Genomic DNA, 6,516 nt, shown 5'->3' on the forward strand with positions numbered 1-6,516 from the left:
CACTTGAAGTCACCGAGGGGTTTTTCAACTTTGAGATGTGACATGTTTTTTTTTTAGGGGCTTCATTTTAAATATAGACAAAGCGAAGATTAAAAAGAGATGAATTTTGTAACGTTTCAGTTAGACATACAGTGCAGTAATCAGTCTCAATTTCCTTCATAAGCAATTTTATGTTGGTTTATTATCAGCATTACTCAAAGGCCACATGAGCAAAAGTCAATGAAATGTTAATTCTATTATCTGTCTGGAGTTCTCTGTTTATCAACTGTCTTTTTTTCTGCAGACTGTGCAGCAGTCGCTAATCAGCCACTGAGCTGCTGCTGCATTTTCATTCACAAATTAATTGGGTTACTTTTTCACACTTCTCTGAAGTCCCAGTTTGCATGCACTCGTAAAACTTGACGTTTCTTTCCGTTTTGGGGGTCAACAAGATGTGGCATGTTGCTACGAGCTACTTGCTACAAGCTGACTAGCTCGATACTTTAATCATCCCGTGAGAAAATTTGGATGGTCACTGCAGCACATTTCACTTTTACACAAATAAAAGAGCAACCATTAAAAACAAAAGAAACAAATAAATACAGAATTTGAGGGGCCTCCAAGGAAAAATTTACATCACTCTGAGCCGGAAGGAAAGCAGGGAGCTATTTATCGTCTTAACAGTTGGCCGGAATAAATGGAAAAAATATTTCACAAGCATAATAAAGTTAATTTAATTCTCTTTTGGCTCAATAATTGAATTTCAATGCATTATTATGTAAATATTTGATTTCATCCTGTTTTGGTTAATATTATATTGCTCAGTAATATTTGTATTTGCATATTATTTGTATTATATTACAATTATCTGGCGTTCTACTTTTATTTACGTCATCTATTTGTCAGGTAGTCGGACGGATTTCGGACAGCACAAGGATTCCCCAAGCGTAGACAAAGATGGGAGGCTTTGAAGAGAAATAGATGTATTTATTTATGAAAACGCAAGACTGACAAAGTACAGTGAAGGACGCTGGTAACAAAGATCCACAAAAAGATGGGAACAAACCAAAAGCGCTTGCAAAAGGCAAGGAGCAAGAAACACAAGACAAGCGAATCCAATACACAAAGAACGTAAACCGAGAATACATAACAAGAATACTTACAGAACAAAAATACTTTGAATTACGAGGCAAAGGCTATGAGGAAAAGAAAATGCAGAGAATGTCTCGAGAATTGACGCACTTGAGGACAGAGTCGTGAGCAAGGCTTAATATTCTGACAGCCAGCGTGGCATGGCATTTAAAGCAGAGAGGTAACGAGGCCAGATTTAGGTGCGACTCGTCATTGAACATCAATTCTGCAGCTGGAGACTGAAACAAAATACAAGACAAAACAGGATCATGACACTAATAAAGTATCACTACACTCACCTGAGCACAATTCTTGGTTACTCTGCCCCTGATAGATGGACAAAATACTGATGCCTTATTTTCAGCCCATTTTCATAAAAATGTGAAAAAAAAAAAAATTGGTTTTACTTTTGGTTTTAATATGTGAAACAAGAAAAATATTATGTTTGCACACGTCGATGAAATTTGACTTGTGTATTTGACCTTTAATAATATATTCACACTGCAGGGCGTGATGTCCAATTCGTTTTTTATTTTCTTGAATCCAATCATTTTATGGATTTGTTCGGATTGCAAAAACAAATGCGATTTCTATTGTCAATTCAAAGCTTCCATAACGTGACAAGCATGGGCACATAGCATGACGTAGCATGACGTGGTGCGCTGTTTATGGAAGAAAAACTGGGCCTGCGTATAGCGGCTCATTTTATCATCTCATATCACCAGAGTTGTGAGCCAGGAGGAGGTTGAAATATTTTGGGCATATGCGCCAACGCTCCTCGATCTCCTCATTTAATAGAGACAGCTACTAAAGTTTGCTGGATAGGTTCCGAAATCTTTCCACCACAGAGACGATCCCCACGTTCAACTGATTGAAGTGTATATGTCCAAATGGAATTTGTTTTCAAGTCACAATGGGTGTTTTTTTAAAAAGTCAAGTCAGAATTTGGTATCGACATTAATTTAAAAGTCTGACAAGAGCCACAAAGTCAGGGCTATACCTTCACTGCAATTTAATGTACTAGTTTGGTTTTCTTTGGACCTCTGCCTGTTGGGGATTCAAAAAAATGTGTGTGTGTGTGTGGGGGGGGGGGGACAAAAGAAAGGCCATTGCAAATGGACAGCAAACAATCGGCTGAAACTCAAAATAAATTTCATTCAAGATGACAAGAGCTGCAGTGTCAGTCTTTCTCTTCTGGTCCGTCACTATGAGCAGTGTTTCAATAATATTTTACTCCTGTTTTAGCTCCCTAAAAAAATGCAAAAATGCTGCAAAAATATGCTGATGTTTTAACACTCATCATGAATTTTTCATTTTCTCCACACTATATGGCACATTTATTCATTCTTCACTAAGCAATGGTAATTGTTAATCGATAATTGCAAATGCAATCTGAAATTTCACCGCACTTGCCATTTTAAATGATTCTAGCGTACATTGCAGACATGATTAGTGCCGATTTTGAATATTAAGGAATGCAATATGGTATGAATTTCTCAATACATCATCTGCAGTAAATAATTGTACAAGTCAGAAAATAGTCTCACTGTTGTCAGTTGCACAGCGCTGCACTGCGGCTCTAAAATTAAATATAGCACTGTCAGGAATCTGTTTAGCCCCCAATCAGCATGCTTCCGCCCCAGCAATTTCATTATTTTGAGTATGTTTGTATGTATGGCTGTCTGTATGTATACTGTATTTTGGGCTGCAGCTTTTGATTAAGATAAGAAAACCTTTATTTGTCTCACAATGGAGAAACTCCCAATTTACAGCAGCAAAAAAAGAGAGAAGTAGAAGAACAAAAGTATATATATATATATATCAGCTCCAAACACTGCTAACTACGCGAAGCGATGGAATGGCACACATCATGGCTACCTCACGACTAACTTGCCGCAAAGACTTTCTTGGACCTCATTGAAACGTTTCCAGTAATCTTCTTTTGTGGGGCTTGTTGTACGTGGTCTTCTGGAATGCTTCTTATGGACGTCCTGAACAGTTCCATCACCTTCAAACGTATCTCTTCGAGTGATGGTAACTCGTGTTGGTGGCTCTGTGTTAAACTCCCTCCGAAACTGTATTTGCACTTCTACTGCGTTTTCATACTTCCGGTAGCATTTTAGAATACGTTTCTACAAAGTCAAGTCTGGCTGCCATCACTCGGTTCAATGGCTTCAGTCTATAAAGAAAGAACAAATAATTGAGATATCAGCTGCTAAAATGTGTATACATTTTTTATGGACACCCTATATATATATATATATATAGAGAGAGAGAGAGAGAGAGAGAGAGAGAGAGAGAGAGAGAGAGAGAGAGAGAGAGAGAGAGAGATACTGTATATGTGTGTGTGAACAAAAAGTATATAAATTATAAAATATAATATAAATATAATCATATTAAAAATGGGTGAGTGTGGGTGAATTCAGGTTTGAAGATTAATTAAATAGGTGCGATGCTTAGTGTAGGATGTAAAAAGTCTTGAATTCTTTGATAATACTTTTCCGGCTAGCATTACGTGTTTTCTTTTGAAATATTTATATTGTTGAAATTTGTTCTGTTGTCGGCATAGTTTTTCTTTTGACTGTATGTTAGGAAAAAAAATAAAGTGTCTTTGATGGTTACTAGAGATATACACTATTCACGAAAGCGTGACCAGTCTTAAAATCTGAGCACTGTGTCCAGCCATTTGTGAATTTAAAAACATCTATCCATCCAACCACCCATTTTCTAATCCGCTTTTCCTCACAAGGGTCGCAGGTGTGCCGGATCCTATCCCAGCCGTCTTCGGGCCGTAGGCGGGGTGCACCCTGAATTGGTTGCCAGCCAATTGCAGGGCACACAGCGGAACAACCATCCGTGCTCTCACTCACACCTCAGGACAATTTAGAGTGTTCCATCAACCTGCTATGCATGTTTTTGGAATGTGGGAGGAAACTGACGTACCCAGAGAAAACCCACACCTGAAAACCTGAACATGTGAAAAAAGCTTATTTTAACAATTAAGTGTTATATTGTTACTATAAGCGTTTTTTTAACATTGAACATGTATGCAGTATTATAACACATTGAATAGGAATCAAATCAACATCAATCCAATATTTGGTGCATTCGTTTTAATGGCAAGTAAAATATCGTGAATTACAACTTTAACTTGGTCAGGGTTGGATTTTTTTCTGTGTGGCAGCTGGTTCTTTTTCTCCCGTTCGTTTGGGCTCTCCCGCAATAGTGTACCAATCCCTTTTCCCATCTTGAGTCTTTGTATATTTCCAACATCATTCAAGTGACTTTTCTGCTGAATGTGTTGCTTGAGGTAGTCCAGCTTCCATTCAGTCCATGTATATTTTTCCATCGGAAAATTTGCTTACAGCTTAAGATTTGTTGCATGTTTTGCAGAACAGAGCTTTCTCACTCAAAAAAGAAAATATCTCACACAGTTTCACTGCTTGTTCTTCTATTTGCACATACTCCGACAGCCATTACAACTTAAAAGAACCGCAGTTCATTCTTATTTTGGTTTGGGAAGTCGACGGATCACATTCACTGCCCGGTCGTTTCGCCATGATCAGGGGTTAGCTTTAGTGTCACTTATTGCCGCCGCACTGTTATTGTTATGGAGCAGAGAACACGCGCAAGTACTGTCAATGCCGTGATTGGCTGCATAGCGTCATTGCATCGTATCGTGTGATTGGCTGGACACCTGTCACTCACTGAATTACAAAGCAAATTGATAGAGAAAAAAAAGTTCTATATCTAATTCATTTGCAGTGCGTTCACTGCGCTGGATAGATTTTCTTGTGTGCTGAGAGTGTATGACCAGTGCGCAGTTGCGCAGCTTAGAGGGAACATTGGTGCCGTTGCATCTCCAGTAAACGTAAATCTAAATGAAAGATACCTTTCATTGTATTGCCTGGAGTCGGAAACTTCTCTTGTCTCGAAGTTTCCGAGACAAGCGAAGGCAATTTCCTAGCTGCTCCCTACCGGTATGGAAGAGTACTACATGATTACTCTTACAGGCGATCGACCGCACAGGCATACATTTTGTCTAATTTCCCACGGCGCACCTGACAATATCTTGCGGCACACTGGTGTGCCGCGGCACAGGGTTTGAAAAACAGTGAATTAACCTACCGTGCATGTTTTTGGAATGTTGGAGGAAACCAGAGTTCCCGGAGAAAACCCACACTGGCACGAGGAGAACCTGCAAAATCCACACAGGAAGGCCGGACCCGTGATCGAACCCATGACCTCTGCACTGTGAAGCGGGCCTGCTAATCAGGGGATCATTGTGCTGACATGTCAACTAATTTTCTTGATTCATCTCTTAGCTTTTAGGAATTTTAGTGATTTGTGCATTCTACTTAAAGTACTTGGAAAATAGACATGGTGAAAACTAGTTTATTTCAAGTGCTGAGTTAAAAACGAAGATTGTCGAGCAACCAGTCATGTATAAAGGAATAAGCTACCACTGAGTGGCTCAAACAGGCTTCAGGCTGCACTTTTCAGAATGTACAACAGCGTCAACGACGTGGCACACAAAGCTCGAGAAGGAGCGCACAAGGCTGGGAGGATGAGGAGATTGATGGAGAGGGACACAATTAGATGTTTGGAGGATAGATAGGGGAGGGAAACAGAGAGGCAGTGATGTTGTATAATGTGAGAGCGAATCGCAAAGAATGGGCTTCAAAAAAACTGTCTGTATTTGTGTGTATGTGTGTGTGTGTATGTGGGGCGAGGGGGGTGCAGCTTTGATGGGTATGTAGGAGGAATGAAAAGCCTGTCTCCTCCTTTTAACATCACACTTGCTTCGTCTTCCACTTTCTGCCTCATTTCTCCTCAGCTTGTTCTTTCCCTCCTACATATCACCTCTTTCTCCCTCGACCAAACCTCCCCAATCCGCTGGTTATTTTGACCTCTACTGTTGCAAGTAGAGGTGTTTTTTAATTATTTATTTTTTAGTAAGTGTCGTCTGTACTTCTATGTATTTTCCGCACTATAAGGCACACCTAAAAACATTCAATTTTCTCAAAAGCCGACAGTGCGCCTTATAATCTGATGGGCCTTATTTATGGACCAATATTCTGCTTTCTTGGACGAAGTGTTTTAACTGTTGTGTAAAGTGCTTTGTTACAGCTGCAGTGGTTGTGAAAGCGCTATATAAGTAAAGCTGTATTGTATTGTATTCCCTTTAATAATAATAATACATTTTATTTATAAGCGCCTTTCAAAATACCCAAGGACACTTTACAATCAAAAGAGCAATAAAACCACAGATAAAATTATAAATAATAAAAGCGATGAGTTTAAACTGTATATGCAATTTTAAATAGGTGGGTTTTAAGATGAGTTTTGAATATAGGAAGAGAGTCAATATTTCGGATGTCGGGTGGGAGTGAGTTCCAGAGTTTG

General features: G+C 39.1%; 1 protein-coding gene and 1 long non-coding RNA gene across 3 annotated transcripts in view; one reads left to right on the forward strand and one right to left on the reverse strand.

The window, feature by feature from the left end:
- Positions 1-6,516, forward strand: part of LOC109529128 (junction plakoglobin-like) — a 146,032-nt gene that overhangs the window by 26,389 nt on the left and 113,127 nt on the right. The gene's annotated exons all lie outside the window — the stretch shown is intronic.
- LOC109529134 (uncharacterized) overlaps positions 6,080-6,516 on the reverse strand; it is a 5,437-nt gene continuing 5,000 nt past the window's right edge. Inside the window, exon 2 of the long non-coding RNA XR_002170792.1 lies at positions 6,080-6,293. This is a non-coding gene — a long non-coding RNA (uncharacterized LOC109529134). The remainder of the gene's footprint in view (positions 6,294-6,516) is intronic.

The sequence above is a fragment of the Hippocampus comes genome, unplaced genomic scaffold (genome assembly GCF_001891065.2).
Source record: "Hippocampus comes isolate QL1 unplaced genomic scaffold, H_comes_QL1_v1.1 scaffold257, whole genome shotgun sequence".
NCBI lineage: Eukaryota > Metazoa > Chordata > Actinopteri > Syngnathiformes > Syngnathidae > Hippocampus > Hippocampus comes.